Source organism: Cynocephalus volans, chromosome 11, assembly GCF_027409185.1.
Source record: "Cynocephalus volans isolate mCynVol1 chromosome 11, mCynVol1.pri, whole genome shotgun sequence".
Taxonomy (NCBI): domain Eukaryota; kingdom Metazoa; phylum Chordata; class Mammalia; order Dermoptera; family Cynocephalidae; genus Cynocephalus; species Cynocephalus volans.
Window position 1 is genome coordinate 46,331,001 of NC_084470.1, and position 24,000 is coordinate 46,355,000.

Sequence of the window (24,000 nt, forward strand, 5' to 3'; positions counted from 1 at the left end):
GCTGGTGAACCCATTCCCCAGCTGCTATGAGTGTTGGTTGTTAATAGCTCACAGCTGCTCCCTTCTCTAGAAAATTGCCTTTATCCAAGCAAAAGCTGCCTTGCACATACCTCCACCTCCTACCCCAGCAGTTTTTAGCCAATGATTAAATGAAATGGGAATATAAGAGCCTTCACCTTTGCCTCAAGGGAAAGCCAACTCTGCAGTGGAACTTGTGCTCCAGAGCACCCTAATGGACCAACCTGAAGCTAATCTTTAGCAGAAACTATATCCTTGCTCAGCTCTTTTTCCTGCCTCATTCTATTTACCTCACTCTCCTGAGAGTATGTCATCAATCAATCATGTGCAACTGAACCCCTGTCTCAGGCTCTGCTTCTAGGAACACAAAGTGAAATAGTCATCTACATAACATATAGTCAAAGGGAGGAAGGCGTTCTCTCCTTCTTCATCAAAGACCAACTTGCAGTTCTGACTCTAGGGTAGCTCTGGTGTGATAGAGGTGGTCCCTAGTTAAGAGGAAGCAGTGCCCTGCAGGTTATGGAGGTGATGGCTGTCTGAGCAGTGGTGATTCCTGAAATGCTTAGAATTGCCAATATCCACTATGAGCAACTCTGAGGACTCTCAGATATAAATGCTGAGTCTTGGAGAAATGAGAAGTGAAGCAGGTCCTTTGTAAGTAAGAGAGAAAAGAAATCAGTAACATTGGGATTACTAATGTTGTGAGTCATCTATACTAACTGTTCAATTCAGTGAGATTCAGTATAGCTTAGGTTACATTTGCTTCCTAAGTAAGCCCAGCAATTTTGTTGTGCAACTGCTGGACTACAGTACGTTTCTCTGTATGAGGTCTAAGAGTGAAGACACATTGGAGTACATATTTCAAAAGAGCTACTGCCTATCTCCAAGTCAACACAGGGGTCTCAGCAAACTCCTGTGCAATTAACAGTAGTAGGTCTGTTATTAAGAAGCACATAAATGCTTTGATATTCCCCATCAACCTTCTAACTAGCATCCTGCCTCAGTCTTTATTCTCTAATCTGTCCACCAGACTTTGGTAGATTTATTTTATAAAAGTTAATTCTTTCCGTTGCTATGATTAAATTCTTCTTTCTCTTTGACTACAAGTTAAAATTCAAACTACCTTAAGCATGGCATAAAATGCATTTTGTGACATGGTCCCCAATGCCTTTCTATCTTTCTCTTTCTTTAATTTTTGCTGGGTCTAGACTGAGCTACAGGTTGTTTGCTGAACAGGCCGGGAGACCTGCCCTGGTAGGCCTGCACACATGGTTTTCCTTGACTTGGTGTGTCTTTCTTAATATTCCATGGCTGGCAAACTTCTAATCATCTTTTGTGACTTACCTTCATCCTCACCTCTTTGTGGAATGTCTCTTGATCATATTAATGTCATTCCTACCTCAGTAAATATTATATACTCATTATATTCATTCTGGGCACCAAGGGATCACTGAACCTACATCTATCATAAGGAATCTTTGGTAGATAAATGAACTAGAATGCATTATTCTTCTAGAAAACCTGCCTAAACTCTGAAAGCAAGTACCACAAACAAACAATAAGACAAAATACACAAATGGTTCAAAAGCAGTGAGCAAAACAGAGTTTCAAAGAACTTCATGCCACACTCACATTTTTATGTGGAAAAAGCTGTATGCTATCATTATTTTAGAAGACTCTTGCCCATCTGGTATGCCTCCTTGATGTTACTTAGTATTGTGAGTCTGAAGTCTGAATTTCAGAATTTTGGAAAGTTTTCTTATCTTTTAGCAAGAATGGGTTGACAATGCATCATATAAAATCCAGCTCAAAACAATAAACCAGGCCCCTCTTTATTGTTAATTTATATATTTATTCTTTTCTTTTCAGGTCAAAGGCGTGGAAAGCTTTAGTGGTTTCTCTTCACAGTTCTAAAATACTTCATATGTGTGTGGAGGGGGCTGGGAAAGGGGTAGTTCAGGTGAGATACAGTTCACATCCATCAATAATTAGTATAGCCTTCAAAGAGATATAGAGATAGAAATTTCTCAGAACAAAAAATACTGCTCATATATACCCTCCTTAATGTCCAGCATCAAATCATCAAAACTGGATGATCACCAAAGAAACACAAAACCTCATTAGTAAGTGAGGAGGGTGAAGGATCACACTTTTAATTATCTATTTCTGTGGCTTTCTAGTTTTAGTGTGCATAAAAAATCACTTGGGAAGTGTACTAGGCAGGGTTCTTCAGAGAGACAGAACCAATAGGATATGTATATAAATATGTGACAGGGGATTTATTCGGGGAATTGGCTTACACAATTGTGAAGGTTGAGGAGTCCCACAATATGCCATCTGCAAACTGGATGCCACTAACGTGGCTCAGTCCAAGTCCATAAGCTTCAGAACCAGGGAAGCTGATGATGCCCCTGGTCTAAGTCCCGTATCTCAAAAGCTGAAAAGTCTCAAGTTCTGATGTCCATGGACAAGAGAACAGTGTATCCCAGCTCCTGCAGATAGGTAGAGGGCAATTTGCTTTTAATATCTGTTTTAGCTCTCTCTGGTCCCCTAGTGGATTGGATGGTTCCCACCCATGTGGAGGGTGGGTCTCTCCCATCTGGTCTGCTCAGACTGACATGCTAATCTCTTCTGGAAACACCCTTATGGATATACCTAAAAAGATAGCTTTATCAAGTTTCTCAGTATTTCTTAATCTAATCGAATTGACACCTAGAATTAACCATCACAGGGAATTTGATACAAATGTTTGTGCTTAAGCATAACACTCAGAAAATTCTGATTAAGACTGAGGGAGGTAAGGAATCTGCATTTTAAATAAACATCCCATATGATTCTTATACGGGAGGAACTTTGACTATGGTTTGAGCACTTACAGCTCTGACTATTCCCTAATCACAAAAATTATGAAAATCTTGAGGAGGAAAAAGGAATATAGAACACAGAATAAGGCAATGTAAGGTCAGAACAGGTGAATTCCATGGCCAACCATTTTATTCTCTTTCTTGCATAGATCTTCCCCTCAGTGGCCCTTATCTGACTTGGTTATACTCAATTCACTTGGCAAAACCATCTGCTTGGCCAAATTCAACTCTGCTTACTCCACATCTACACACATGCAATAGATTGTGACAGAGAAAAGCTCAAACTCACAGTCATGCTTACTGACCTGCCTTCTGGCTCTGGTCATATCTATGGCTTTCATCAAGCTAGGACTCCCATTGAAAACAATTCTGAAAAGTAGACAACATGAATAGAAGGTATATATAATGAATCTGTATATTGCTTTGGTAGTATGGACATTTTAGCAATACTGATTCTTCCAATCCATGAATACTGGATATCTTTCCATTTACTTGTGTCTTCTTCAAGTTATTTCATCAAATCCTTTATAGTTTTCAGTGTACAAATCTTTTACTTCCTTGGTTAAATTTATTCATAATACTTTATTCTTTCTGATGCTAATGTAAATGGGATTTTAAGAATTTCTTTTTCAGGTATGTCATTATCAGTGTAAAGAAATGCAACTCCTTTCTGTATGTTGATTTTGTATCTTGCAACTTTATTGAGTTCATTTACCAGTTCAAACTTTTTTATTAAGAACTATTTAGGGTTTTTTTTTTTTTTTTTTTTTTTTTACAAATAGGATCATGCCATCTGCAAATAGGGATAGTTATACTTCTTTTCTTCTTTGGATGAATTTTTCTTCTTTATCTTGTCTGATTACTCTTGCTAGTACCTCCAGTACTATGTTAAATAGAAGTGGTGAGAGTGGGAACCCTTGTCTTGTTCCTGATCTTAGAGGAAAAGTTCTCAACTTTTCACCATTGAATATGATGTTAGCTGTGGATTTGTCATATATGAGGGTACTTCAAAAAGTTTGTGGAAAAATAGAATCAAAAGATAATACAAATCTTTCCATGAACTTTTTTGAAGTACCCTCATATGGCCTTTACTGTGTTGAAGTACACTCCTTTTATATCTAATTTGTTGGAAGTTTTTAATCATGAAAGGATGTTGAATTTTGTTAAATGCTTTTTCTGCATCTGTTGAAATGTTCATGCAATTTTTATCACTCATTTTGTTAATGTGGTGTATCACATTAATTGATTTGCATATGTTAAATCAATCTTGTATCCCAGGAATAAATACCACTTGGTGATAATGTATAATCATTTTGATGTGCTGTTGAATTTGCAATCCCTTATCCCTATCAAAATTCCAATGGCATTGTTCACAGAAATACAAAAAAAAATCTAAAATTCATTCAGAACTGCAAAAGACCCTGAATAGCAAAAGCAATCTTGAGAAAGACAAAGTTGAAGGCATCACACTCCCTGATTTCAAGTTATACTACAGAGTTATAGTAATCAAACAGTATGGTACTAGTATAAAACCAGACAGACCAATGGGACAGACTAGAGATCCCAGAGAAAAACCTAAGCATATATGGTCAATCAATATTCAGCAAGGGCACCAAGAAGATACAATGGGGAAAGGATAGTCTTTTCAATAAGTGATGCTGGGAAAATGGATATGCATATGCAAAAGAGTGAAATTGGACCCTTATCTTATACCATACATAAAAATCAACTTGAAATGGATTAAAAGCCTAAATGCAAGACTAAAACTGTAAAAGTCCTAGAAGAAAACATTGGCCTTGGCAGTAATTTTTTGGATAGGACACCAAAAGCACAGGCAACAAAATCAAGAATAGACAAGTGGGACTTCAACAAACTGAAAAGCTTCTACACAGCAAAGGAAACAATCAGCAAAATGAAAAGGCACTCTATGGACTGGGAGAAAATATTTGTGAATATCTTCGGATAGGGGTTAATATCCGAAATGTATAAGAATCTCAATAATAAGAAAACAATTTGATCAAAAAATGGGCAAAGTATCTAAATAGACACTAAGGTGGCTATAGAGCAGATGAATATGACCAAGGGGGTTTGACCAAAGACTCTGCCACTGAAGTGTAGGTCATGGTCTTGTTCATTCCATTTAGCCTCTACCTCTTGCTAAATCTCCTCAGAAGGCAACATCTGTTTTCTCTCTAGCTTTTTCAAGTATAGTTTCTGGATATATTATCAGTCTGGCACTAAGCCTACCTGAAATTTTTAAATAAAGTAATATTGGATTTTAGCTGTGTCTATAAGCATTCAGGAAATAATAACTTACCCCATTACTGCTAGGTACATGATGTTTGCCAGGAGTAAAGATATCATAAATGATAGTGTAGTAGATAACTTTGTTTTACGTTGAAATTTTACATCTTTCAAAATTCAGTGGCTTTTAGCACAATTTTGAAGTGGTGTTAATGATAATAAGAATAATAAAATAAAATTAAGAACAGTAATAACAGTAATAAAGATAATCTAATAAACTTAATAACAATAATAAAAATATCACACATTTTTTAGGGCTGAAGTGAAGATCAGATGCATCAACATGTGGAAGCGCTGGCCCATTTCTTGAACGTGGCAGGGTTTCCGTACATGCTAATGTCATGTCCTTCCCCCTGGAATAAAGAACCTTTACTACTCTCTATCTCCCTCCTTATCCCATGCCCTTCTTTTCAGAGAGGCTTTCTTGGGACAATCATTTATTTCACTGGACGTGACTTTCCCTTTGGCAGAATCTCTAAGGATGAGTAAGTGCTTTTGCAGTCATCACGAGTAATTACATTTCCTCCTTATTTTATTTTGGAGTGTGCTACAAGCCTCCTGTGGTTTTCTCTGCTGATTCCTTTCACTAAACTTCATGCTGTAGTGGTGCCCCACTCATTTGTTTGTTTATTCATTCATTCATTCATTCATTCAGTCTTAACATACATATTTACTGTGATCCTCCTCTGTATCTGGCTTCGCACTAAACTTTGGGGATAAAAGTATAGAGATATAGTTCATGTCTTTCAGGATTTTCCAGCTTAGGGAGGAAAAAAAGTCAGACTAATAGACATATGAAATGTTAAAAACATCATAGAGGAATTACAAAATGCAGTAAAGACCTCAGGGATTTAAAACCAAAAAAATGAAAATCCCCCTATCTGGGGCAGTCATGAAAAGCTCTTATAGAAAGAGTCTGGAACAGTCATGGATCACTTTTAGAGAAAGCCTGATCTGAACCACAAATTTGAACAGTAAGTGGTATTTGCTACAGTGATCAAGGATGGGGGTATTGGGAGGAGGAGAGAAAAAAAAAGGCAAAAGTAATTTAGTGTGAACAACCTGATAAATTAGGAAACCTGCAAGTAAATTGATACAGCTAAAATTTAGGGAATATGCAAAGTGTCTTGGATGGGTCATGAAGGTCTTGGAATGCCATCTAGCATTTTCACTTTTACCTCTTGGATATTAGGAGCCATTGACAGAAGAGTCTCTGAACTACTGCTTTGCTTATTTGTACCAGAAACTTTTATCCTGATTGTATCTATATCAAGATTATCTAGATATCTAGATATATATATATCTTTCAGAACGTTTTATAAATATGTAAGTATCTGCTAGTAACCACTTGTGCTGTATAGTAAGGACGATGATAAAAGGCTCATAAAGACAGGGAGAGGAAGGCATAGTAGCAATAATATAAGAAAGCAAAAGTAAGCATAAGCTCCACCTGGGTTTTCAGTGGCACAGAAAAAGGAGACAACTCACAACTGAATAGACTCCTTCTTGCTAACAAAGAACAACTATCTTTGCTTCATGGAAAGGTGCCAGCTTTTTTAGGTTTGAGTTTAGAAAGATCACTCTCTTGTGGGTCTTTGCATAAAGAGTCATTGAATAATGGTTAGAGGCATTGTCTTTGAATATGCAGAGGTTTGTACTTAGAACTGCTCATTTTATGTTCAGCCTTTCAGTGAAAGATGAAGAACATGAGGCAAAACCCAGGGGGCCAGATCTACAAGAAACTTTGGAAAACAGAGGTGTGTGTCTTTTCTTTCTCTTGTGTTTCTAATAGTGCCTAGCACAGTGTTGGGGATGCAGTAGAGTTTTAAGGCAGGCATTGTTATACGGTTTTGCTGTGAAAAAAACAACCTTGAATTTGGCTTAAGTTTTCAGAGTTTCCGTGGTAAAAAGATTCATTTGTTTCACATGTTAGACCTAGAATAATGTGAGATGCTTATCCCCCTTGTACAGAAATAACCAAGAAGTGAGAGCGGGACCACAGGCAGAACATTTACTGGGGGGAGGAGCTTTTGTATCCTCAGACCTTGGCAATAATGATTTTTAAATGATTAAAAGAATAAATTATTTGATTTCTGTAATTTATGTTGCAAAAGTGAAGTATGGTGGGATGAAATAGAAGACTTCATCTTTAACTAGCATTGGCAAAGCATTGTTCACAAAGTGTAAATAATCTCATTTAACATTTATGATTACCCTAATGCAGTAAGTCAGTGTGGGATTGTTCTTTCTCCTTTCACAGATGAAGAAACTGAGATGCAGAGGGATGAAGTGAGCCTTCCCCATTTCACAAAACCCATTAACTGCTGAGTTCCAGTTCTTTGTTCATTTTGCTAGGCTATGGCTGTTGCCTTAAAGATACTTCCCTGGGAATAAGAATTTCTGATCGGTCTCTTAGAAATAGAGATCTTGGCTCTCTGAAATGATATTATGTGTGGGCCAGAAGTCAATAGATCGATCATGTGATTTCATAACATGTTTTACTTTCCTTCAGTCACTTGATGGTTCATTATAACATAGCAGTGTCCCTGTCATCGGGTTGACTTTGATGGTGGTATGGGCAGTGATGTGTGGTATATACAACTTGGCTGCACATGGTGGCTGGCTGTCTCTAGCAGCAGCCTGGCTGCCTACCTTATTTTTGTGTTTCTCAGGAGGAGGTGAAAACTTTATTTTAAAGAAAGTGGACTCTAACCCAAAGTGACCCAGGAGTCTGAGCTGCATATTAAACTCTATCAATGGTAGAAAAACACTTTGTTCTTAAAAGTCCACTTGTTCCTTTTTCATGCCCTTGAAAACTTCCTATCTGAAGCAGCAAGGAACAGAGGAAAGCTAACAGAGTTTATTCTTTGGATTTCTACCAGCCCAATTTTCTAAGTGCTAGTTTCATAAAATAAGTGTTACCTTAGAAGACTGTGAAGGATCTCTGATTTTGTCACTCCGTCTATATGCAGAAGGAGATTATTTCTGTATTAGGTAAACCATTAAGGTGTACTTACCAGAAGGCTCTTGGTTTGCTGTCATTTGAATGTCACAACCATCAGCAATCACAAAATCTTTAATAAATGACACTGCAGATAGGAATTTTTTTTAACAGTCTGGGGTTATGAATCTTTTCTTTTTCTCTCTGCTATTCCTTTCAGAGTCTCTGTTTCTTCCTTTGTGCTTGGTCACTTCCTTTCTCTCAAACACAGCACATATCTTTCCCCATCTCTGTATCTTAGTTTTCTATTAGTCTTCCACAAGTGTATTTGCTTGAATAAAAGGACAAACAGATGTTGGCTTCCACACTATAAAGCATACAAAAAAGAACAATTAATTTTTATGTATGAGAAATCTACTTTGCTCCAACATTGAGAGCCCTTGAAAATGCATATTTCATATGAGATTCATGCCATATTTTGTTTTCATATAGATGCTCAACAGAATTTAATTCAAACTTAGGTTCGAATTCCCCCAGTGAGTCTTCAATTGTTCTCAGAAATAAAATCAGTGAATATTCCATTTTAAATATTTGAAAGGCCTTTTTTTCCAAATGTGTTTGTATTTTTGCTTGCGTTTTTGTTATTATGGTAACCTTGTCTATTTTCATCTGCTTCAACAGAAGCAAAATGCAGTTACAAATGGTTTCTAGTTATAGTTATTAAGAATTATGTCCAAACTTAGACTAGGGATATAAAGGGGATAATTACTTTTTAGGGTGTTTTGCTGGGTAAAGCTGCCACTTAATGAGAAACAGATACCTTGACTTAGTTGCTCTTGAAACTGTCTGAGGATATACACACACACATTTATATATACACCACACCATACGTACACTCACTCATCCACACACACATATACTTGTCGCATACCTGCCTCTCCTTCACAACTTTCTAGTTCAGCATGTGTTGAACTAAATTTGACATAGCAGAGGGGCTGTGCAGTCTTCCTGCTAGTGGAAGCTGAATTGGTCAAGTACTTACAGGTCCAGTGCCTTGTAGATGTGAGGTTAGCATTTGGTGTTCAGCCAGTAGCAGTATTACCTAGGCTTTTTTTTTTTTTCCCCTGCTATGTCTGGAGCCCTGCTCTGAGCAACAATTAATTTGTTTAATGCTAATATTCTGACTTGTTCATTCTAGAATCTTCTATTTTGGAATCAGAATCGAATCTATCCTATATTCTTGGCTGTGTTCATTCTTTTATCAAAGGTCTGCCTAGTCCTGCTTTCCCATAACTGGCATTGACCAGGTCCTTCATGCCATCCTCGATCCTATCCCTGGTTCTTAACATCAACTCATACCCACCTTCCTCTCCATTTTCATCTTACTTCTGTCTATATTACTATCTTCAACTCCATCTCCCAATACCAGTTTTAAGCTCCTGTGCCCCACCATCCTCAGTTATATGTTAACCTGTTCCAGAATTCCAAACCAAACTATTTAGCATTCACTGTTGCAAATTATCTGTGGAATCAGCCAACTGTTGATACAAAGCAACATTTAAACTGGTTGAGCAATAGATAATCAGAAAGCTGATTAGGGCTATTCTAGCTTCCTCAGTTGCACTTCTCTGTCCACAATCCAGGCCCTTTCCTGTTGCCTCTAGTTCCTCTCACTTGTGCCTCTTTACTAATTCTGTCTTTGTTCACCTATTTTTAACATAACTTTCTGTACTTTTCTTTCACCTAAGATCCAAACCTCTTTCCCTAGATTGCTTTTCCATTACTCTCTTACTAAGCCTGATGTTACACAAGAAACATACCTCTAATCAATGTCCCCTGTTCCAGGAATTTGACTCATTGGACCAGAGAAAGAGTTTGGGGATAATATTAAGATCTATTTCTAAACCAAGATTTTGAGGATAACTGGAGGGTAAAGAACATTTTATCATATTTATTCATTCCAGGTGTGTACCTTGCATATCTGCTGTGTTGTAATCTGCTGGTTAGAGTTTACTATTCATAAGAAAGTTTCTGAAAGCTGTGTAGAAAATCTAAAAAAAGTAATAATAAATTTTAGTATAATATAATCCGCTTGATAGAGCATTGAGATTAGCTGGCAGACAAAGAAATGAAGAGATCTGCTAAGAAAGTCATTTAGTAGATAATAAATCCAACCAAAATAAGGCCTCTGGGTCCCACCACAATGCATCAGAACCCTAATTTCAGAATTTCAAATGTTATAGGATTAAAACAAAATGAAACATTGAGAGAAGATTAAGCAAAACTTGTTGCACTATTAATCTCAATCTTCCTCTGAGAGTCACGTTTCCGAGGAGGTGGAAAAGAACTTCTCAAGGGAAGCATTTGTATCTTGAAGCCCTTTCAACAGAAGCAAACAAACCTTGCCAAAATGTAGATGTTACAGAAGGCAGACTTCTGTCTCCACTCTCTCTGGATTTCTAGAGGAAGGATTGACCTGTGCTATAGCCAAAATATATCAATGTTGTTTGTAATCACAGCTCCCACTACACTACTGACACCAGAGTACCTGTAAATTTAACTTAGAAACACAAGACAAATTATGCAATTTGTGAGGTGCCCAGAAAACAGCTACTGTGGAAGTTAACATTAATAACAGCCTCATTACAAGTTGAACTTATTCTAAGCTACACTGAATCTTGACTTTCTTACCAATTTATTGTATCCTCTATTCTGAATATTATTTAAACTTATTTAAAAGTGGCTTTTTCAATAGCAAAAAGCATTAAATGAAAAAGTAAAAAATGGAACTTTACAGAATCCAATGATTTTTATACGTCCTTCTTGTCAATAAAGAATCATCAATACTTGTCAAATCTGCACTGAAATTTCCAACAACTGAAAATACAAATTCTAGCTACCCAATTTCAAGTCATCACAGCTTGTCTAAACTCAACGCTTTGACATAAAAACAACTTGAAATTTATTGAACTCCTTTAAGCTGACAGTTTAGACTTGTCAGATACTCACAGAGCACAACTAAGCTAAGAAAATCCAACTTCTATCATGTACAAGGATTACAATCAACTGAATTTTCTTTCTTAGGTCTTCTAATCAGGTTCCTATTCAATGCACTGTTTGGTTTTTGACATTACTGAGATTCACAGGGCTCCATTTTCATGCCATAGCAGAACCATCTTTTTTTTCTAGCACAACCTGTAACAGACTTATTTGTAGAGCTTAATAGGGTCCATTCGAAGTCAGAAAATAAGATCGTTTCAATCATTATTTTCCTCTTTTAGTATGAAAATATACTGGACAGGTTAAAATCTTTCATGCAATGAGTTATTAAAAGAAATCTGAATTTTCATTTTATTGGTATAAAGTTCAAGACTTGCTAGGTGTCCCAGTTTCATCCTCATGCTCTAATTTTTTTTTGTTTGGTAGGTTCTTAGATTCTTCTTGACATTTGTGTTATTATCTATCTATCTATCTATCTATCTATCTATCTATCTATCTATCTATCTATCTATCTATCTATCTATCTTATTTACTTAGTTTTATTCAAAATATTTTAACATCTGTACATTTTTGTGGGTATAGTGTGTTGTTTGAATACATGCACATACTGCACAATGATTCACTTAGGGTAGATAGCATAGTTTTGTACCATTAGTCCACCCTTTCTCCTTCCCCCACCACCCTTGCCTCTGGCTCTCTACTTCTATGAGAACCACTTTTTTTTTTTTTCATTTTTTAGATTCCACATATGAATGATATCATGCAATAATTTGTCTTTTTGTGCCTGACTTGCTTCATTTAACATGATGTTTTCCAGTTCCATCCATGTTCCTGCAAATGATTTATCTGGGATAGGAATCTTTGGAGACAAAAATTCTATATTTTATTTAGTTAAATAAACATATTCTTAGCACTTACCCTGGGCTAGACCTTGAGTTAGGTCCTAAAATACATAAATTAAGCAATCTCTGCTATCATGAAGAGTACAGTTTGACAAAAGAACTAAAATATCAGATTCTAGGAACTTGAAGCTCCTAGGAGAGAGGGAAGAGAAGATGCTGAAGAATGGATCTACTGCCTCCTGGCATGATATTGGTGGTTTCCTCAACTCCTTTGCTTTTTAGGACATGAAAATACTAGTCTTCCCTGTGAATGTGTGGTAGAGTTGGGGAGGGCAGCTTATATACTTGAGTAAATATCCTCCAAATCTCATCCTGTTTAGCCAAGGCTTCTTTTCTTTCCATTTTCCTCGGCCAAGCCCCTGACAAGTACAGATATGGCATGTACTGTCTGTTAGATCTCTTTAATGAACTTCAATGGATATGAAGATTCACTTAGCACGTACCATGTGCTACAGGTATGTGCCAGGTGCAGGGTATAGACATAGTGCTTGCTCTCAGAAAACACACATTTGATGGTGAAAACAGAAAATAAACGAGGATAGGAGAACAAAATAAACAGATTTTGTTGGTTCTCTGAATGAAAGGAACAAGATACAGCAATAGGAAATGTCCTCTCTGAGGCAGTAACATTTGAACTGAGACTTGACAGATGAGGAGCACATTAAGCTGTAGAGGGCAGAGTGTTTCTGATGATGGGAATGAAGCCAGAGAAGGTGGAGGAGAGTGAATAAGGAAGACAGTGGTAGGAAATGAGGTTTGGTGTTTAGCTAGGATATTGACGAGGAGTTAGGATCTTATTCAAATCCAATGTGAAGTAATGAAAAGTTTTTAAACTTATATGTCACACCATATGATTTACATTAAAAAGACTCTTCTGGTTGCTTCATGGGGAATGGATTTGTGCCTGCGGGTGGCAAGAATAGAAGCAATTGCACTACCCTAGCTTGTTGTAGTAATTCAGACAAAAAATGTTGGTGGCATGACCTAGGGCAGGGGTCGTGGAAATGCCAACTCTAGGAAACAAGAGTATGGCAACTTGTTCTATATGGGCTGTTTTTTATATGTCAAAATATATTCTAACTTTTCCGACAAAACTGACCTCCATAAACCTGTTTATTCCTTCAGCCAAATTAGGAAATATATGCTTGGCACTGTACTAGAAATAAAGGTAGAAGAGAAAAAAAAAATCTTCTGTTAAAACACACACTCAAATGGGAAAGATATAGATTTAAAAGTCACAGTGGACTAATGAGTGTTCACACAAAATAAACCAATTACCCAAAGAAGAGGGTGGTTTCCCACTGAGAAATCATACTCTACACAGTGTGTATGATCTCAGTGTTCATCACATACCTAGCACAGGGCTGTGTCTACTAGAAGCTATTTTTACTAATGGAAATCCAAAGATTTTGTATGGCAGGCTTTTCAGGCTTCTAAGAGCACCTTAGAAGTCTGAAAACATCTAACATTCCAAGTATGTTGGGAGCTGTTGGTATGTAAATGGCCATAGCCATTGCCTCCTTCACCCCTGTGCTTAGAATACAAGTTAATGTAACTACCGAGTAGAAGTTTATAAGGTTGCACTTTATTATAGTTACAGGAAAGAAGCAATACACTAAAATGTTTTATGGTGAAGGCTCAATGAGAATGTTCAGAATTTAGGAGATTCTTGGCTAAATTATCTCACTAAAAAAATTTTTTTTTCATAAACAAATGAAGGACGTGGAATCCAGTGATTTATCTCAAGATATTGTTAGTTTGTCAGAGAAAGATAAAAAAGGCCCAAGAGAATGAGGTGCTATTAGTAAAATGGACCTTGTTGGCATAGATGCAATGACTTGGCTCTTTCTAGAGTGATGCAAGAGAGCTGATTTTGGCAGCATATTCTAGACCTCCAACATATGATGGACAGTATTCGTGGGACACCGTGGTGCCTGCTAGGGGATATTAGAGCTTCAATATGATTTGAGAACCTGTCTCTTTCCCTATATAATCCTAAGGACTAGGACCTAAAATATTTTTGAAACCCTGGTAGCCAAAATCAATTCTCTTCCCCATCTCTTACCTTTCTTTCTCACTATCTCTGTCTGTCTCTGTCTCTTATGTAATTAAGACCTATTTTTTTCTCTTTTACCACTGAATTTAATAGAAAAAGAATTACTGTTGATGCTAAGTTATCAAGAGGCAATTAGTATGGGCTTTGGAACTGGACAGATTTTGGTTTGTATCCTAGCTCTGCTGTTTAATAGCTGTACAAGTTTGACTAAATGAGTAAAATTCTACAAGCTTCGGATTTTTATATCAACAAAATGGGGATAATAATTCTGGTTTTAGGGATATTGTAAAGATTACATTAAATAATGAATGTGAAGTGTCTCGTTTGATGCTTGATACACGATAACACAACAAATGTTAGATAGAATAATGCAACTGGATTTGGCTTGCTTCTGGGCACAGGATGCGACATTTCATGCTCTATGCATTCCACCTCTCTGGACTTGTGGTTCTCTTTGGACTTTTTCTCTTTTAGGCATTGGCTCTTCTGAAATCTATTCTTATTCTCCCACAAAGCAAACTTTTATTTTGAATATTTTCAAACATAGAGAAAAGTTGCAAAATAAAACAACGACCATCTCTATGCCATCTAGATTTGATAATTAACTAATATATATCACATTTCCTTAATTTTTTGTATATTTATGCTTTTTTCCCTAAGAATTTGATAGTTGCAGACATCATGAGAAATTTCCCTAAATGTGTTACTCAACATGCATTTCCTAAGAATAAGGACAGTCTCCTTCACCACCACCATGACATTATCACTCCTGACAATATTAATATCGATCCTAAATTCATCACTTAATATCTAGTACATAATCAATATTTCTCAATTGTTCTAAAATGTCTTTCATAGCTGTGTTTCTCTAATCTTTGAAGCAATGTCCAACCAAGTTGCATACATTGCATTTGGTTATGTCTCTTTAATCTAGAACAGTTGTTCCACTTTCCCCACAACATTGCTTTTTTAAAGAGTACAGACTAGTTTTCTTGTAGAATGTCCTAACTTCTGAGTTTGTCTGATTAAAACCCATTCCTCCAACTCAATCCCATAGTGGTTATTAACTGTCCAAAGGGTTTTGGGATTGCCACCTTATTGATAGATTACATGCCTTGAATCCTAGCCTGCAGGAAAATAATCATGAGTGGGTCTTCAATATTGGTATTTTGATATTAATTTGATTGGGGGAAGAATGTCCGGAGGAGAAGTCAGCACTGGAGAGGACACTGAGCTTTGTGCTCTTTCCACCAAGAGGACTTAAACCCAGGAGACAGTCTCACCTGTCAAGCATAAAGGAAATGTCCTCCTGGAAAAGGGTGGATAGTCACAGTGGCCTCTGGATGGCCCTTGTAGGTTAAAGAGTCCACTGAAAGATGGCTCCTTTGCAAATGGCTCCTGTTCCTTGTCATGTCTTGATTGAGGGATGCAGGGTTTGTCATGGATCAAGAGAACCTAGTTTGCCAAGAGTGCTAATTGAATTCTTTGTTTCCAGACCACGTAGGAACAAAGATCCTTGCAGAAAAAGCCAAATAAATTTGTCTGGGTAGATACACTTAACGTTTTATTTTGGAAACATAATTGATTATATATATTCGTGGTGTACAGAATTGAATATCAATACCTGTGTACAATGTGTGATGATCAGTCAGGATAATTAGCATGCTCATCATTACAAAACGTAATCATCCTTTGTGTTTATTAACTACATTCTTGCTAACCTCTCTCCCCCTCCCTCTTTCCCACCTCTAGTAACCACAGTTCTATCCTCTCTTTCGGAAAGTTTCTTTCTTCTTTCCTTCCTTCCTTTGTTCCCACTTATGAGTGAAGACGTGGTATTTCTCTTTCTGTGCTTGGCTTGTTTCACTAAACGTAATTTTCTCCAGGCTCATTCATGCTGCTGCAAATGGCAGAACTTCATTCTTTTTTATGGCTGAGTAGTATTTCATTGTGTATATATACCACATTTTCTTTATCCAGTCATCCTTTGATGGACATTTAGGTTGATTCCATAACTTGGCTATTATAAATAGAGCTGCAATAAACATGATAGTGCACATTCTGTAGACCAGGAATATCCAATAGAACTTTCTGCAATGATGTAAATGTTCTTTTTCTTTTGCTTTGCTGTCCAATATGGAGCACTAGCTACCTGTGGCTACTGAAAATTTGAAATGGGCTAGTGTATTGAACAGTGCTGCTCTGGACAATGTTACCACTTGAACTTAATTTCCAGATATGGAGACCAGGGGCTACTTGCACTAATTCTATTATCCTCCTCCACACCCTCTCTTCTTTGATACTATAGAGGAACATACATTATTTTTAACTCTCCAGGCCTTAATTTTCCCTTTTCTAGAACAGCAACAGGATGTCTAGGAGCAAGCAGAGTGGTCAGCCATGCTGCACCTATTCTAAGAAAGCAAGCTTGCCATCGTGAGTGTTACCAGCTGGAGCTCTTGCTTTGCCATCTCAGCCTTTCATCTTTCCATTTGATGATTTTCTCTGAATCTTCACCTTCTGGGTAGCCCCTCTGAGTCCCAGGAAGCACAGCTGACAGAAATTCTGCTTCGGAGTTGACAGAGGTTTGATTTTCTGGATCAGATTGCTCTGAGAGGAGTTTACCAACACTTTGGCTTTGTCTCAACAAAAGCTGTAGTTTGTGATGTGGTTGCTGGATAAGGCAAGAGTCTTATCAGAAGAAAATGGGAATAAAAATGACCACAAAATGGCAAGGACAGCAGCAATTACATTTTATTATGTGTGAAGTGCTTGACTCTTGTATTAAGTATTTTACATATATTTAATATTTATGATAACCCATATAATATGTATTATGACTTCTTATATTATAGATGAGGAAACATGCTGTTATAAGACTGTTCTCTAACTGACTGAGCTAACCAGCCATGCTTAAACATGATGTTTGGAAAGGTATATAACTTGCCAGGAGCACATAAGTCAGGGATCAAAATGCAATCTGTATGATTCTTCAGCTTTTTCTAGGACTTTTGATTGTGAAAGTAATGTTCTGTCTCGGATCTAGCCTATCTTTATCTCTGTCTGTCTCTCCCACTCTTTCTCTTTCTCTTTATCTCTCTCTGTACACACACACCCACACCCACACCCACACCCACACACACACACACACACACACACACACACACACACACACACACACTTGTGAATTTTCTAGGCATCTGAAATGTACTTCTTCATTTCCAAACTCTTAAGTGGAAAATAATTTAGCTTGACAAACTTGCAGAATACCTATGTTATACTTGCCCTGCCCTACTAAAAGAAATTAACCTTTTCTTAGTGCACATAAATGATTAAAGAACTGTGGTGTTATACATGCAAGTTCTAGTGAGACAAGTAGAACATTTTGCTGTACGTGAACCAAGTTCAAATCACTATGCATTTTTTTATAGTGATAAACAATATGTACCATAAAATTTCCCATTTTAACAATTTTCAAGTGTACAGTACAGTGGCATTAAGTACACTCATGTTGTTCTACAACCACCATGATTACCTACCTTCACAACTTTTTCCGTTATCCCCAACTGAAATCCGGTAACCATTAAATAACTCCCTATCTCCCTCCCCCTAGCCCATGGTAAGCACTATTCTACTTTCTGTCTCTAGGAATTTGACCATTCTAGACATGAGAACTTGGAGCTTCCTACCCCACCATTTTTCTGATGTCATTCCTTAAGTCACTGAGATTTTAAGGCCAATGCTGTCCATGTCTGCAAGTAGTGGAGGTAGAAGATGAATTTGGTGTGTATTTTTGTGTGTGTGTGTGTTGCACGGGGCAGGTGTGAGATAAGCTACAGGATAAGGACAGGATGAAATTGAAGACCTTTCATAGATTTCATTCCCATTTTTCAGAGAACAAAATGGAGAAACAGTTGCCAGCTACATACTCAACACCACTCCTTACCCTTCCTCCCCAAAAGGTAAGTACTAGTAGCCTTGAAGAGTAGAAACCCAGATAATGCAGGAGCCAGATCACTTTCATGAATGGAAAAAATCAAGACTTGATCATCACATTCATCAAATTCCCTCCTCCTTCACTGCCAACGGGAACTGGAATTTGGAGACATGTGTCAGGCTCAAGGACCAACCAGTAGAATCAACTGGGTTCTACCTCAACTCGGAGACTCACTGATTCATTTCAATATTTTCCAAATTCTACGTCCTCCCCTTCTCCCAGGTACAGTAGAAGGTTAAAAACAGAGTCTTGTCCCTGAGGTAGGAAGCTGAATTCATAAATTTTTGATTTGGTACATTATTGAATATTTTAGGATCTGATGTACTTTCAGAGAAAACAAGGCTTTCTTAAAGTAATTTAGAGATATATGAAATTCCCATTATCAAGAGAAATGTTGATCCCTTTAAGTTATGCAGGGAAAAATAAACATCTAATTAGTTTAACCTAATTGTTGTCATTCCTTTTCATCTCCCAACACCCTAGTCATTTCTTATTGTTTTTTCCTCTCTATCCCCTTTGGCTCTTTTAAAAAGCGATCCTTTTGAGTTCAGCAGAGATAAAAGAGGCTTAAAGATAAGAAATAACAGAAGTCCCTGCACTTCTTGGGGATTACAAGTAGAATTAACATGGCTATACAAAATGAAGCAACAGCTCAGGAGTTGAGAATGACAAGGTTATTTATGCTCCCAAACCCTGGGCACTGGTTAAGTTGTTATTAATTACAGAAAATTCATAGCTGAGGCCACAAAACTGCATTTGCAGCTGGCAACTATCCAGTTTTTGATTCTCTGTCATGGTATTCTTTTTAAAAGCAATGCCTAAATGCGGAAAAAAAATCTAGTTCTTGAAAAACTGTCTAAAATGAAGTTATAAAAATATCAATCTTTCCCCCACCTCCAGCACCACAGTACAGAGTTAAGTACCTTTTAACAATTTGCTTTTTTCATTTGTTTGGAAGTTCCCATTAGAATTTTAAGTGTTTTTATTTCTGCTTCTGTTTCTTGAGTTATCAGTTTTAGACAGCACCAATCTACTCTATGCAATAAAAGATAAAGAGTTTAGAAAAATTTTTATTATACTGGACCTCATCTTTCTGTTTCTATACTTCAATTTGGTCAATTATATTTTTATTTCAGTTCCTAGTAATTACCTTTATACCTATTCAATATATACATGTATACATACATATTTGCATTCCTTGGTTTACCAACTTTAGAGAATATGTAAAAAGGTAGAATAAATTTATAATTGTTTTCATTTCTTTTTCTCTATACATCTGCTAAATTTTGTTGTTTTATTTAACTTTTATATTGTCAAAGCTTATATTGTTCTATTTATACCTGTAATATTATCTGTGTTTTGTCTATAGGGTTATTTTCAAAATTGAAATTCCTTAAGATAGTACAGTAATTACAGAACATGATTATGTGACTATTACTCATTTTGAACCAAGCGAAATGATTGATTGGCCCCATAAAGGAGGACTTTTAATTCTATGTCATTAAATCCTGCTGCTTCCACTTCCCAAACACTCTAGATTGTATTTTTTTGTTTTGTTTCGGTTTTTGGTTTTTTCTTTTTCTTTTTCTTTTCTTTCTTTTTTTTTTTGGTGTTCTAGGTACTATCCAGTGCTGCTGTTTCTTGTAGCTCACATTAACTTCTTTCTTTTATAAGGCCCCCTGCCCCCGAGTACCTCTTTGAGGGGTTTCTTTTTATAGACAGATTATCTGATTCTTATGTTTCATGAAAGCTTCATGCCTAAAAAGTATTTTGTCCAATACTTGTTTGATGGTTTTGGGGGTATATATTTAAAGGTTTGAAAAGCAGAAATTTGAAAAAAAAAAGTTGCTACATGGTCTTTTAGCATCATTGTTGCTAATGAGAAATTTGATGTTAGTTTGAATTTATCCAACTCTCGACGCTTCTATAATTTTCTCTTTCTTCTAGGGCTTCTGCGATTGCCCAAGTTGTTTCAATATGAAAATATTTCCCCCCACTAATTTTGCTAGCTATTTGAGTCAATCTGAAAGTGCATCATTTTTTAAGTACAAGGAAACTTTACTCTAGTTTAATCTTGGTATTTAGTGCTATCTATTCAGTCCAACTACTGGACTTTGGTTTTATTTTTATTTTTTGCAATACATGTTTATTTTTCTGAAAGTTTCTTTATTCTGTTTGTTTCCTTTTCCCAAAGACCAATTTCTGTTTTTGGGAAAAACAGCTTTTTTTCTTTCTAAAAGTACCTATTAGATATTTTTTTGGGGGGGTGTTTATTGTAAATGGGCTTTCTTGATTTCTTTTTCTGTATAAAAACACAACTGATTTTTGTATACTGATTTTGTATCCTGCAACAAAATACCTAGGAATATATTTCACCAAGGAAGTGAAAGATTTCTACAATGAGAACTGCAAGTCACTGCTGGAAAAAATTAAAGAAAACACAAAAAGATGGAAAGACATTCCAGGTTCATGGATTGGAAGTATTAACATTGTGAAAATGTCCATACTGCCCAAAGCAATCAACAGATCCAATGCAATCCCCATCAAATACCAGTGATATTCTTCACAGAAATAGAAAAAACAAAAACAAAAACAAACCCTAACATTCATATGGAACAACAAATGACCCTGAATAGCCAAAGCAATCTTGAGTAATAATAATAATAATAATAATAATAATAATAATAATAATTAATAATAATAATAATAACAATATAAATAATAATAATAATGCTGGAGACATTACACTACCTGACCTCAAACTATACTACAAAGCTAGAGTAATCAAATCAGCATGGTGCTGGCATAAAAACAGACACTCAGACCAATGCAACAGAATAGAGAAACCATAAGTCAACCTGAAAACTTACAGCCAACTAATCTTTGACAAAAACAACAAGAATAAACATTGGGGAAAAGACTGCCTCTTCAATACATGGTGCTGGGAAAACTGGATATCATATGTTTAAGAATGAAACTAGACCTGTACCTTTCGCCATATACCCAAATCACTCAAAATGGATAAAAGACTTAAATATAAGACCTGAAACTGGACCTAAAACCCTTAGAAGAAAACATAGGGGGAACTTTTTGGGAGGTTAGGATTGGGCAAAGACTTTATGAATAAGACCTCAAAAGCACAGTCAACAAAAGGGAAAATAAACAAATGGGATTATGTCAAACTAAAAAGCTTCTGAGCAGTAAAGGAAACAGTCAACAGAGCAAAAACACAACCTACAGAGTGGGAGAAAATATTTGCAAAATATGCATCTGACAAAGGGTTAATATCCAGAATATACAAAAAACTTGAACAACTTAGTAAAAAACCCTAAATAATCTGATTAAAAAATGGAAAAGAGAGCTGAATAGAAATTTCTCAAGGGAAGAGATTCAAATGGCGAACAGGTAAATGAAATAATACTCAACATCACTCAGCATCAGAGAAATTCAAATTAAAACCACATTGAGGTATTATCTCACTCCAATTAGACTACCTATTATCAAACAGATAGGATAACAAATTCTGGCAAAGATGCAGAGAAAGGGAACCCTCTAGACTGTTGGTGGGACTTCAAATTAGTACAGCCATTATGGAAAACAGTACAGAGTTTTCCCAAACAACTACAGGTAGAACTACCATACAATCCGGCAATCCCACTACTGGGTATATAATCAAAGGAATGGAAATCATTATATCAAAGGGACTAAGGGATACCTGCACTCTCATGTTTATTGCAGCTCTATTTATAATAGCTAAAATATGGAATCAACCTAAATGTCAATTGATAGATGACTGGATAAGGAAAATTGCTACATATACACAATGGAATATGCCGTAAAAGAGAATGAAATTCTGCCATTTGTAGCAACATGGATGAGCTTGGAGAAAATTATGTTAAGCGAAATAAGCCAGGCACAGAAAAAGAAATACCTCATGTCTTCACTCATAAGTGGGAGCTAAAAATGAAAGAAAGAAAAAAAGAGAGAAAGAAGAAAGAAAGAAAGAAGGAAGGAAGGAAGGAAAGAAAGAAAGAAAAAAAGAAAAGAAAGAAAGAAAGACAACAACCACAATAATACATTGAACTTTCAGAGGGTGAGAACTATGGTTACTAGAGGTGGGAAAGAGGGAGGTGGAGGAGGGTTAGGAGAAATTGGTTAGTGGACATAAAGAATGAGTACGTTTTATAATGATGAATGTGCTAATTATCCTGATTTGATCACCACATATTGTATACAAGTACTGATAGTCAACTTTGTACTCAACAAATATGAACAATCAATTATCCTTCAATAAAAAAACATTAGAATAATTTAAAAGTTATCTTTCTTTAGCTATTTTTTATTTTTTTAAATTTTATTTATATTTATTTTTGTGAGTGCAGTGTGTTGTTTCAATACATGCATATACTTCACAACGATTCACTTAGGGGAGATAGCATAGATTTGTACCCATCAGTCCACCCTTCCCCTCCACCCCACTCTCCCACCCCTCCCAGCTAAAAGTTCTCTTTCTTGATCAACTCTAATTACTGTGAGGTCAGATTTTTTTTTTTTTTTTCCATTTTGGGCTTTCTTTTTTCATGCTATAAATTTTCCTCAAATATCTTAGGATCGTTTTTATGATCAAGGTCCAGTTTTATGTATGACTGTAACAGATACTTTTTGTGCCCCATGCCATGTCCTATGGCCCCCCTTGGATTTTAGCAGCTGCTCTGGTGGATAGGTACTTCACACTGCAAGTAACCAACCTCAATTATTTGACTTTTCTCTTTACACTTCTGCCTCTTGGGTTTTGAATCCTACTGGGTTTATTCAGTCTGTACCAGAATAGCATGGAAATACAGGTTAGGTATGTCTTTAAGGGCACCCCATCCATGGTTGGAGTGATCAGTCAGTGGATACATTCCTCAGCCTCCTGTACTTCAGGGGGACAATTCTATGTCACATTCTATATGGTTGCTAAGAGGTTCCTAGAAGGATGGAGTTTTAGTTGCTTACGATGACAACCCTCGAATAACACATTCTTTATTGAATTTTCTTGTTCCTATCATGTCCCACTCCCGCTGCTCTTCATACTTGCTTCCTGGGATCACCTCCCATATAAACTATCTGCATCCATGTTCTTAAGTTTGATAATGTTGGTAACCTAAACAAAAACAGAGTAATTACTATGTGTAGGAGGCTTGGATTTTCTCCAGAACTGTGTAAATTTCCTTTTCTAACAACCTTTTTTTTTTGGATGTGAGAACTGACTTTGAGTTCTGTGTATGTCAGATAGTGTTTTAACAAGCAACTTCCCTATTGGGTGCCTAGACAGAAAACAGAAATTGTGGCTGGGCCACCACAGTAGCCCAAATAAAGACCTCTTACTGTGGAGGAGGGGCACTTCAGTGTTTTTGACTCTGGCAGGAACTACTTCATCTTTTTCTTTCTCCTGATTGTCTGACATGCAAGTCCAGAGCTGTTTCTGTCTTGCCTGGCTTCTCTCACAGGATCCAGGAGCCTACTTTGTTTAGAGAAAAGTTCACATTATAAACTTCTGCTTATGGCATGTGAGCTTTAAATGTGGAGTGGGAGGGGCATAAGAAGACCATTGCTCTTCCGTCCAAACAACTAATTTATTACCATGATGATTGGCTCAGGTGTATTTTCACTTTGGCATAAGTTGGCTACATTTGAAGCTTCTCTGAGGCTCCGTTTTGAAAGATGTCTCTTGCTTGTGGTGTTTTAAGTTGTGGTTTCTCTCTTCCATTTGTCCTGTTGATACCTTTTATCTGTTTTGTAGCTACCAGAACGTCCTCCAATTTTCTGGTCCATTGATGGCATCCTTTCTTGTTTTCTAGAATTACTGTGTATACATTTTTTTTCACTTAAGTAGACCATTTAATTGGTAAACATGCATACGCTGGGTCTATCAT